Source organism: Brienomyrus brachyistius, unplaced genomic scaffold (genome assembly GCF_023856365.1).
Source record: "Brienomyrus brachyistius isolate T26 unplaced genomic scaffold, BBRACH_0.4 scaffold565, whole genome shotgun sequence".
NCBI classification, from domain to species: Eukaryota; Metazoa; Chordata; class Actinopteri; order Osteoglossiformes; family Mormyridae; genus Brienomyrus; species Brienomyrus brachyistius.
The window spans coordinates 68,572-80,879 of NW_026042840.1; the positions used below are offsets into that span (position 1 = coordinate 68,572).

Genomic DNA, 12,308 nt, shown 5'->3' on the forward strand with positions numbered 1-12,308 from the left:
TAGGTTTGTGTTTACACACTTACCTCTTCTGTCTCTTCTCTTAGGACATCTGCATGCTGTCCTTCTGGCAACAACTGGACATTCGTAGTCATTCCCACATCGGTTATGTTCTAGAAACACAAATAAAAATATAATTCCATACTGCACATGGTAGGAATGCTGGAGAGAGCAGAATGTTAACAGTCAATTAAATGCTCCTACCACACATAAGCAAAACTATACAACTAAATCAGTACAAAAAAAATTACATAAAACTATCATTGACAGAACTGCATTTCTAATATCTAAGCATTGTTTCACACAATGTTCAAACACAAAATCCCAGTAATCTCTGCAGTTCTCATCAACACCATATCCTCACAGACAATGCTTTTGTCAAGCACACTTTCACACGCTGATCTCCCTTTTGCAGGGACAGAGAATTACCAGCATTCTCTCTGCATATCCTCATTCAACACACATCTATATCTCCAACTACTTAAACCTAATAATCACACATACAAGAGTTTAACTGAATTACTTTCCCTGTCCTCCCTACCTCACTTGATGTGCTCTGCTCTTTTGGGTGCAGTTGGTCTTTTTCAGTAGCCACCTGTAAATATTAGTTATATATTATGATATACGATAATCATTGTCAATGAGAAAGGCTTGAGAAAAAGAATATAAACTAATGAAAATACTTTTAATCACTTAAGTAACATATCTGGATTTCACCCTTCTTTTGCAGAAGGATGATTATTTCTAAATGGTTCTTTCATGTCTAAATACCTTGCATCTCCATGGCCAGTCAGAGTCACCGTAGTTATATGTAATTTCTTCTCCAGGACTAATGCTTCTGGTTGCGAATAAACATAGATGGGGCTTTCCTGATATGGTGATTTTTTTCATTTTGCTGTTTGGGCTAACATGGTCATCATTCACCAGTCTCCCAAGGGAGCCATCGTCTCGGGCAGCATCAATGCTGTATCACATAAAGTGAAAAGTCAGAAAAACTACCATATTCTAGTAAATATCAGAGCACTAAAGACATTTAAAAATGAGTATGTCAGCAGTCACCAAAGGCTTATATTATGTTAAAGAACATGCAATGTCATACATACCAAAACAATTTTCCATTGAAATAAAATTCAAACATGAACACTTTGAGGGCATCATGATATATTTTCTGTCTACTTTCACATTCATGCCTGCTGATGAGTTGCCCTCTGTATTCCAGAAGAAAATCTCCCCTCTCAAAATGGAATCTGCTGTATACCCCACGGCCTACAAGAGATAGCAAACACTAGATTAAGATCAGCCTCGAATGCTCCTGCACGATGATCCCTGTTAACAATAAGCACCATAACATTAATACACAAAAAAACCCTGGATAAAATCAAATATTCGTACACAAACTTTAAATTTACCTTTATATGAATTTATATATTTCACATAAAGTCCATCTTTGTCTTTACATGCAGATATAAAATATGCAGCCTCTTGTTTTGGAGAAAGTTTTCTACTTCTCAACTTCGAAGAAGCCATCTCCTCCTGTGAAGAATGATTGATGTTTATTCATATATTCAGTTTATATTATTTAGTTTATGTTTTAAGCAGATATTTAATGCATGACATCCCTTTTATTCTACAAATGTAATTCAGTAAGAACGAATGACTAATAAAGTTTGTTGGGAAATCGAATTTACCAAATGAATTCTGGATATGAGCTAACCTAAAGAGCACAGATACAGCCATACTATCCTAAGGACTTATCGCACGACACCGAATCATCCTCGGTGCAATATTTACACAATGAAATCGCTTTATCTGCACTTAATGACTACATAGTGTTCACCTTTGAAACAGAATACGATCGACAATCTGGTATTTATTGTAAATTTCGAAGCAATGCAGATAATGCTTCCGTATTAACAGGGATTAGGAATGTGTAGGCAGTGCCGGTGCACGTATTCGTCACGTAGAGTTCGGTACATCACTTCGGTACACCAGCACTGGAGAGTGTATAATCGGCGAGACCAAGACAGTCTCCCGGCTCCGTTATACCCAACTCGGTTGCTGGAAACATATCCGACATGCTAACTGATTTGAGACGACATCATCCAAGTGTATGTGCGACCAGAGAAAGGCAGAAACAACCTCCGCAAGTTATTCTCCGTATGGCATTTAAGCAGCTCTGCCAGAAAATTCTAACCTGGCATAAAAATTATCGCTACGTAACTGCGGCCATACTCGGAAGTAGGCGACAATTGGATTGTGTTTTCCCTGCTGTAAAGAAATTGCACCGAACCACGAATCCAAAACCGAAGTTTTTCATTATAGTTATGATGTTTTATTTTAGATGTTTTTATTTATTTTACATATTTATTTTTACAATGTGCGAATAAAAGTCTCTTGGGTTTTGTTAATCAGACACGTCGACAGATTTTAATCTTATAAATGAGTTGGTGGTCTCAGTATTAAAAATAAATAATTTAAAAACATATTCTGTTTTCCCTGCTGTACCGAAATTTCACCGAACCATGAATCCAAAACCGAAGTTTGTATCGAACCGTGCATTTTATGTATGGGTACACCCCTTGGAATTTGCATTTAACTCCAGCAATTTGAAAAGAAAACTTAGTCTATTATTCTATTATAAAAACAATTTTCTTACCTGATTACAGTCTGTTCCACGACTTGGATATTACAGGATATTGTAGTGTCCTCTTAGTCTCCTGCTGAAGTCCACCGATAGAAACGAGGATTCGCAGTGAATGACATACCTCTCAGCCAATCACAACCTTAGATGGCTAGTCCAGAACTAGCCAATCAGCAGCCGTAAATCTTAACGCAAGTGTTATTCTGGTGTTTCTCCGGCTCCAGCCTACAGAGGGCGCGATGCTGAATGCAGAGTTTACACTGTGTGAACTGGTTTTCGTGGTTTTGTGGTGTAAGAGGACTTGGCCCCAAAGTTTGCAGGGGGGGTTTTCTAACTTAGATAAATGCATCTGTATTACAGGAATTATGAGGACACCGTCCCTGTCCTCATAATCCCAAATGTCCCGATAATGTCGGCACGTAATCAGGTGAAAAGTCCTGATAAATCATAAAAACCAACGCACATAGACACACACACACACAAACACACATGCACACATGCACACACACACACTGCTACGGCTCTGTAAGAACACTACCATGCTCTTTTGTGTGAGTGGGGTGGGGGGTGTTAAATAAGATGAAAATGACAATGGCTGTACTTTTGTTATGTCAGTTGTGTTTCTATAGTCATTGTATCATATTCCACAAGCTTTTTATTCTACAAGATGTACAAGCCAGTCAGTGTATTCAGTGGGGTGTTCAGGAGTCATTAGGTTCTGAAAAATGTCTTGCATTTAAAACATAATGTACTTTTGAATACTTAAGTATTTTTAGATGCAAATACTCCAGTACTTTAACTGAAGTAAAAAATTAACTGAAAAACTTTGAGTATTATTTGACGAGGAGTATCTATACTTAACTCAAGTAGTGAAGTTGTGTACTTTGTCCACCTCTGTCCAAAAGTGACATACAGCTGTAAGCTGTTTGGGTTTGTTTGTCTGCTGAGTGCTTCTCTGCAGTGCTGCAGATGTTTCCACTGGTTAGATGCAGCTCAGGAAGACTGACCCACTGACTGCACTGTGCTGGACTCACTTTGCAAAGAGTAAAAACCACACAGACAGAACAATATCTGCTTCTTGTAAGACCCTGTTTCCTCTCTACCTCACCCAGGTCACGCTTTCAAGTATTCAGCCTAAGTTATTTTATCCAAACAAGCCACCATTATTATTCATGCAGCTGGACATTTGACTGGAGCACATGATTGCTACATATCACTACTGTACATGGAACGGAATGTACAGTTTTCACAACAGAACTTTAGAAAAGCAAAATTCTCATCAGTCCACATCTCTAACCACCACACATCCTAGGGCTCCCATTTATAATGGTACATTTTTGTTTTATTCACATTCTTTTTCATCACACAGATAAACACCATCCATTAATCTTACAGCATGTATCCTGGTCAGGGTGATGGGGACGACACCACCTATATCGAGTGTGATTTAAGGCCAAGACCTTAAAAGGGAGAGTCAAGACTGAGGCTTGTTACAAGAGCAGTGGGGCACAAAACAACAAACAACATCATTATGAATGTAAAATAAATGGATGTATATATAAATATAGGGTAATAATAGAAACAAAAAATAAGAATATATTACATACAGAGGAATATTATAGGAATATTAAAATTAACTTATACACAATCCTTAACTTATACACAATCCTATTGCATGTAACATTATTGCACATGTGCCAGATATTAGCCTCCCAAAGGAAGCTGCCACACAGGGCATAATGCACTGGCTCAATGCAACACTGCACATCAGTGAATAAGGAGGAACAATATTGCAGATCAGCAGCAGATAGAAACTGTATCAGAAGACAGTGAACAGGGGAAAAGTTCAATGAGCAGAGTGCAGATTATAAAGCCTGACTGCTGTGGGGCCCAATGACCTGCGGTACCGTTCTGTCACACGCCGGGTGTCTGAGTCTCTTACTGAAGGAGCTGCCCTTACGGGCCTCCATAGTCTGCTGGGGGGGTGAGAGGTGTCACATAAAATTGATGACAGCCTTGTTATCAGCCTGCTCTCATCCATCTACTCTACAGTGCCAAGGGACGCTCCTCCCTGATGATGAGAGGAGTCTAAGCATGTGGACATTTGGGATAATGTGAGTTCAGAACTGGATGGTCAGCTGTACGACTTCCAGTCTGTAGGCAGACTCATCACCTTCAGTTATGATGGCAAACACAGTAGTATCACCTGCAAAATTCAGGATCTTCACTGGAGCAGCAGTGATTTGTGTAGAAATTGAAGAGAAGAGGGAGAGCACAGAGCCTGGAGGAGCTCAGTGCTGAGGGTCAGCGTGTCTGATGTGTGCTGTAAGCATACAGATGTCCTGCATTTGTGGAACATTTTGTTTGTGCTGCTGTTTATATGTGTTGTTGACGCTGCAGTCAGTAATTTTCCACTAGCAGTCTCACCTCTGCATTTTACAGGAAGACTGACCGACTGAGAGCAGGGTGTTTGTGTCTCTCTTCTCAGTGAGCGAAAACCACACAACCATCAGGTCCTCAGCTCAGGCCCACTGCTTCACTAGAAAAACCACAAAGGGTATTTTTATCTAAAAGTGGGTGAGCAAGTGAGATGTTATTGACAGCATGAATTTGTCTACTAACATTTTAAATTCAAACCTAAAAAGCAGTATGTCCAGGATGTCAGTAATTACATTTAGTCAGTATGAACAATTTGGGTGCAATAATATAGAATAATGTAGAATTTTGCATAATTCAGTTAATACCAGTAAGATACCGATCATTAACACTATAAGGTCATGTTGCTGAATCTCATTGTTAAAGTTAAATGAATCTACGCATTTTTATACACACAAGACTGTGCTTAGTTCATCTTTCAGTCAAAATCACACAGTGAGGCAAATCTGACCATCTTAATTGTTTTTGCTTGTGTGGAATGGCATCCCATGCAGGCCTGTGCTCTGTGCTTCCTGGGACAGGTCCCACCCTCTCCAGACCCCGATGAGAATTAGTAGTCGCTGGATAAAAGATTGACAAAAGATAAAAATACAAAAGTCATTCTTGCTGTCTAACCTCTGATTACTGCATGACATTTCTGATTTCTGATAACTGATAAGTAGAAAATATGTTTAGTCTCTTGCTTGGTGGTAAGAAAAAAGGAGAACCACAAAGAGCACAGTCATTTTCAAGGTTATTTCTCACTGGTCAGTGTGAAAGGCTGCGTCATTAATATAACGCCGGGCTCAGCACAGTGACTGCACCTGCGCTGCACTGTAGAACACAAGCCAGGCTGCAGACCATCAGCCCTGAAAGTTAAAACAGGACTCGTATGTGTGTCATGTGGTGTTTAATAAAAATTTACAGGACAGAACATAGTGGATTCAGTTTCCTTTGCTCTTACACTCCCAGTCCAAAGTGTGGCCACGACTGCTGTCAATGCATCTGTCTCTTTTTTCACCTTAATTTTTCACCTGTGTTATTCACCTTAATATCAAAAGGCTCCAAAGCAGTACAGTAATGCAGAACAAATATTGTAACTAACAAGGAAGTGGGGAGGTAATGGACAGAAGTGTTGGTTTTTGGTAACTCCACTCCTCTGACCTCCACTGTAATTTTAGGTTCCTTGGAACAATATTGTAAACCAGTCATCACACACCTAGGGGTTAAAGTCGACACCAACCTTAAGTTTGACACTCAGATAAGGTTAGTTGTCAAGTCAAGCTTTTTACAATTGAGGCAGTTGGCCAAAATAAAGCCAATTCTTTCTAGGCAGCACTTTGAGACAGTAATCCACTCTTTTGTCACTACTAGTTTGGACCACTGTAACGCCCTCTATGTTGGGGTTAGAGGCTCCACTATTGTTCACCTCCAGAAGGTTCAAAATGCTGCCGCACATGGAAATATGAGCATGTCTCCCCCATTTTAGCCTCACTCCACTGGCTGCCCGTACATTTTAGGATTCATTTTAAAATTCTGTTATTTGCTTTTAAAGCCCTCAGTGGTCTTGCTCCATCTGACCTGTGTGAGCTGCTTCACCCTTACACCCCCACCCGCTCTCTCAGGTCAGCTGATCAGCTGTTCCTGACGGTTCCTAAGACTCAGCGTGAGCTTAGAGGGGATCGAGCCTTTGCAGTCGCAGCTCCTAAAATGTGGAATGACTTGCCTTTTCACATTAGAGAGGAATCCCCTCTGTCCGTTTTTAAATCTCTTCTAATCTCTTCTCCTTCACCTTTGACACATTGTGAGATGTTAATTTTAATAGTAAATCTTATTTTAATCTTAGCCTTTTCTTTATTAATTAATAGATTTTTTTAAATTTTTATTAATGGCCTTTTACTCACATTGAATGTTTTGGTTTTTATTAAATTTCTTTTACTTCGTTTTTAAGTGTGTGAATGTTTTTATTTATTCCTTTGTGCAGCACTTTGGTCCATAAGGTTGTTTAAAGTGCTTTTCAAATAAAGAGCTGGATTGGATTACATTGGAAGATGGCTCAACAAATCTCTTTCACAGAATGTAAAATTCGACAGAGGGCGCAAGGTGACATTCTGTCAGGGGCCCAGAATTTTTAGCTACACCTCTGTGTTACTGTGTTTTTTTTGTTCTAGCCATCAATAACTCTGGAGTTGCTATATCGCCACCTGGTGGTGAAAAGATCAGACAAAAATATGTACACATGTTACCAACAGTTTGAAATTGAAGTGCAGAGTTAACAGGTTTAATTAATCGTCCCCACGGATGCCAGTCATGAAATTTGAGAATTGCAAATTAAAACACAGGAAAAAATCAGGAACACTACAAGATAAAATATTTAGCAAACACTCAATGTGCATCCAGGGTGACAAGGGACAACTGGAGGATGATATGACAATCTGACAGTGACATTCACAGCACTTTATATGTTGCCAAAAACAGAAAAGGGGATTAAAATCAAGAATCAGAAATCATGTATGAGGGTGGGGCTGCTTGGTGGTGCAGTGATTAGCACTGTTACCTCCCACCACTGGGACTCAGGTTCGAGTCTCCGCCTGGGTCACATGTGTGGGGAGTTTGCATGTTCTCTCTTGCTAAATTGGCCGTAGGAGTGCATGTGTGTGTGAATGGTGTGTGAATGTGCCTTGCAATGAGCTGCCCCCCCGTCCTGGGTTGTTCCCTGCCTCGTGCACAGATCCTTCCAGGATAGGCTCTGGACCCCCCGCGACCCAGTAGCATAAGCGGTTTAGACAATGGATGGATGTATGAGGGTGAGTCACAATGACGACAGCTGCTCTGTTGACTTGGTCCCAGGAGTCGTCAGCGTTGGTCTGCCGGGGCCCCCGTCCTGTCTGTGGAAGCACCCGTCTTGTTGGCTGTTCTCTCTGCCTGGGCCCCCTCTCCTGCTGCCTCACGTTTGGGTTGAAGTGGCTCCCCAGTGCTTCTGTAAAGCTCTTTGTGTATCTTAGAAAAGGGCTGTATAAATGTAACATTCATTCATTTATTCAAGGTCCCAGCCAGAAGAGTGCAGTACTACACTGTCCCCCACAGCCTGAATCAGCTGGATGTTATAGGATTAAGACACTTCCTGCATTAGGCCATTTACCCTCAGTGTATTTCCATACCCTGACAGGATGGATGACAATACTATGGCCCTAATTTTCAATACACAGTTTTCACAGGAGTCTCACCCTCATCCACATTCTCTGCATTCCTTATCTCATGCTTCTTTGCCACCCGCATCTCCTCTGCCTGCTTTGTCTCATTTTCCCACAATTGAAACACCGTCCAATTTGTCTCTGTTTTAGTTCTACCACATTAGTCCCTGAGCAACCAGTCTGATCCCGTTCCTCTAATTTCAGATGCATCTGGCTTATCTGATTGGGACTGAAGCTGCTGTTACTAGGAAAACCACATTCGTCCCACTGGGGCAGGTCTGACACCGCGTCCTTCCCATATGTCTCCCATAATTGTTGTACAGAATTTCAGCTGGAGTTCTTTCCCAGAAGCAAGTAATTTCACTTTAGCACCTGTTCAGTAAAAGTCAAGTAGGTCTTTAATGTTATTTTTAACTTTACACAGTTGAGTATAGTACAGTTACAAAAGAAACTGTTTCCCTCGGACCAAGGTGCTACTTAAATTAACAGAAGACTAACACATACCAACCTAGCAACATACTGTATGGTGCATAATGAGCAAAAACTGTGCAAACATTGCAGGACAGTGCAAAAAGAGAGGACAACTGACACCAACGAGCACAAACAGCACAGTAAACCCAGTACTGAGAAGGCGCAGTTTGGTTGTCCAATGAGGTAGCAATAAAAATAAATAAAAGTAACTGTAAACATGGCGACAATAAGATAAAAAATAGTAGTTAAATAATAAAGTGTGTTAATGAGTGTATGTGTGTGTGGTATCAGATTAGTCCCTGAGAGTTCAGTAGTCTGACGGCATGGGGGATAAAGCTGTTTGAGTCTGGCTGTGAAGGCCCGAATGCTCCGGGACCTATTTCCAGAAGGCAGGAGGGTGAAACGATAATGTGAGGGGTGGGTGGGGTCATCCACAATGGTGGTGGCTTTGCGGATGCAGTGTGTGGTGTGAATATCTGTGATGGAGGGGAGAGATATGTTAGGGTTATCTTCTTCTGAAGATGCGCTGGAAACAAACCAGTCTCTGAACACAGAACAACACAGACAGCTGTGATGACGTTTTACTTGCTGCAAGGTGTAGGGAATCCACTTGCAGAGTCTCCGCAGTTTCAGCAAAATGATGGTTTATTGAACAGCAAAAATAATACAATGTAATACAGTGTAGAGACACACCGGGTACTGAAAGGCAGCTCAGATACAAATTGAAGACAGTTCTTCACCCCCCTTTATACCCAAAAAGGCCCTCCCCACCAAGGTGTTGTGTGTAGGTGTTGTGAGTGAATTTACATATAAAGAGTGACCCCCTGGAGTGTGAGGATCCTGAGACAGGGACGGGACAGGACAGGGTGGAGACTTTTATGATCATTGTAATTCAATTCTTATCACCTTATCTTATCCTTATCACCATAGTGGTGCCAACTGGAACCCCCATTCTCTCCCTGGCTTCCCCCATGATCATAAATTCCTAACATTGTCTGCATTCAAATGATCAACCAAGAACCTTGGGACATTTTTACCACTTTTCCTTACAAAGGGAAGCCCGGTCCTGACCTCGAGGTGTCAGCCTCTCAGTCGAACTCAGCCAACTTCGAAAGAGTAACTCCCCTCGCAGTGTCTTTTATTGAGGTACACAAACAGGATATGCAACTGACATTGAACATTGTTTGTCACCATATATGGGGTGGAAATATTCAAGCGACAGTTCTTGAGACGTGTTATTGCTCAATTAAGATCAAGCTGCGGCAGGGTGTTGTTTCTAAGCGTCTAGCAAAATGATGATAAAAAAAGTACATATTTCTCTAACACGATACTCCCAATGATTTTCTCACCTGTCATCACTATCTGTTGTAGGGACTTGTGATCTGAGGCGACACAGTTCTCAAAGCAGACCGTGATGCAGCTGCTCAGGGTGCTTTCAACAGTTCCCCAATAGAGTGTGAGAATGGGAGATGGGCTTTTCTGAGCTTCCGTGGAGAGTAGAGGTGCTGCTGTGCTTTCCTTACTATGGAGCTGATGTTGAAGGACCTGGTGAGATTCTCCGCCAGATGGACAACAAGGAATCTGGTACTCTCTACGATCTCCACAGATGAGCCATCGATGTGCAGCAGAGAGTGGTCACTCTGTGTTTTGTGTTCTTCTAACGTCAACAACCATCTCTTTGGTCAACATTCAGAGACAGGTTGTTGGCTCTGCAGCAGTCCGATAGTCATCACACTTCCTCTTTGTATGCTGAGTCACCGTTTTTATTGATGAGACCCACAACAGTCTTGTCATCTGCCTGATGTTGATGATGGAATTCGAAATGTGCATTGCTGCTCAGTTGTGAGTCATCGGAGTTAACAGCAGTGGGCTGAGCATAAAGTCCTGGGTTCCTGCTACAGCGTCTGAGCAGTTGCCTTCGTCGCCCATAGCTCCTGCGCAGCCCGAGCAGCCGCCTCCGCTGCCCCCTGCGGCCCCAGAGCCCGAGCAGCCGCCGCCTGCTTTGCCCGTAGCTCCTGAGCAGCCGCCTCCGCTGCCCCCTGCGGCCCCAGAGCCCACGCCCGAGGCGCTCCCTCCGCCTCAAATGACTGTGCCCCCTGGGGCTCTTGTTCCTGGCCCCACTCCTGTCCCTGACCCAGCTCCAGACTTTCCTGCCCTAGTCCCCGAGGAGGTCCCGGACAGTCTGACCACCGTGTGTGCCACGCCCCCTGATTATCCACGTGTGCTTCCCTGATCGTACCCAGCTGTGTCCGATTATTTTCAATCAGTCCTGTCTATTTGAGTTCATGTCTTACTAGAGTTCAGTGTCCGTCATTGAAGTCCGTCTGCGTGAGATGTTTCCTGCACCCCGTGTTCCTAATAAATCCCCGTATCCTGCCTGCCTTGCCTGTTTCCTGCCCGTCCGCCGCTCCCGTTAAATGGCGATCGTGACACAAGGCACACGCACATCAAGTACCAATGCAGCAAATACAGATGAACAATTTAGGAGGAATACTAGTCAAAGGAAGGAAGAAAAGCAGCCCACCCTATCTCATGGTCACGGACACAAACATCAGGGAGTGTTATGAAGAAGACATCACACTTAACACCATTGGTTTTATGCAGTGAATTACACCAGAGAGAGTTTTTACATTCTAGCTGTGTTACGTAACATTCCTCAGCCTTCAGGTTTTTTCCACACAATGCACGACATGCAGGGGTGCCAAACAAAACAGCGGAACTGCAGTGTAGCCAATTATTTGTTTCAGTAGTTTTAAGAAAACTAGAACATAAAATGTTTGTTTTACTTAGTCCACAAAAGAGTTTTTACCTATCTTAGTGTATTTTACATCACATACACTCTCGGTCCGTTGTGGAGTCCATCCCACTGTAGTTGGAGAATGCTGCCATCAGTCGCTTGGTGTAGCACTCGCAGGATTTACCAGGCTCCTGTTTAAACTGATGCATCATGCCCCAGTCCATGCGCAGGAGGACCAGTCTCTGAAGGGCTGTCGCATGGTGAGGCCTGTTCTGCCTGGGGTCCAGCAGGTCACTGGCAATGTCCTTCAACTCACAGTGGGCTTGCGTTCATAGTGGGGTACCGCAGGGTTCGATTTTAGGACCACTATTGTTCCTAATTTACATAAATGATATGGATACCAATATATACAGTAAACTGGTGAAATTTGCAGATGACACCAAGGTGGGTGGTGTAGCAGATACTGAATTAGTGGCTCAGCAGCTACAGCGGGATCTTGATTTAATTAGTGACTGGGCCGATACCTGGCAGATGAAATTTAACGTCGATAAATATAAGGTACTCCATCTAGGGAGCAGAAATATAAAGTACAGGTATTTCATGGGTGTCACTGAAATAAAGGTAGCTGATCATGAGAAAGACCTTGGTGTGTATGTTGATGCTTCCATGTCCCATTCTCGCCAGTGTGGGGAAGCAATAAAAAAGGCCAATAGGATGTTGGGGTATATCTCCAGGTGTGTGGAGTTTAAGTCAAGGGAGGTAATGCTAAGATTATACAATTCCTTGGTGAGACCTCACCTAGAATATTGTGTGCAGGTTTGGTCACCATATCTTAAAAAGGACATTGTGGCCT

The 12,308-nt window shown here is 42.5% G+C and overlaps 1 long non-coding RNA gene across 1 annotated transcript; it reads right to left on the minus strand.

Annotated features, from left to right (window-relative positions):
- Nucleotides 1–257: 257 nt before the first annotated feature.
- On the minus strand, nucleotides 258–3,095 carry LOC125729201 (uncharacterized). Its single transcript, XR_007389664.1, has 5 exons — nucleotides 2,654–3,095; nucleotides 1,407–1,530; nucleotides 1,101–1,263; nucleotides 769–961; nucleotides 258–592 (listed from the first exon to the last, which is right to left on the minus strand). It is a non-coding gene; the product is annotated as an uncharacterized LOC125729201 (long non-coding RNA).
- Nucleotides 3,096–12,308: the final 9,213 nt, after the last annotated feature.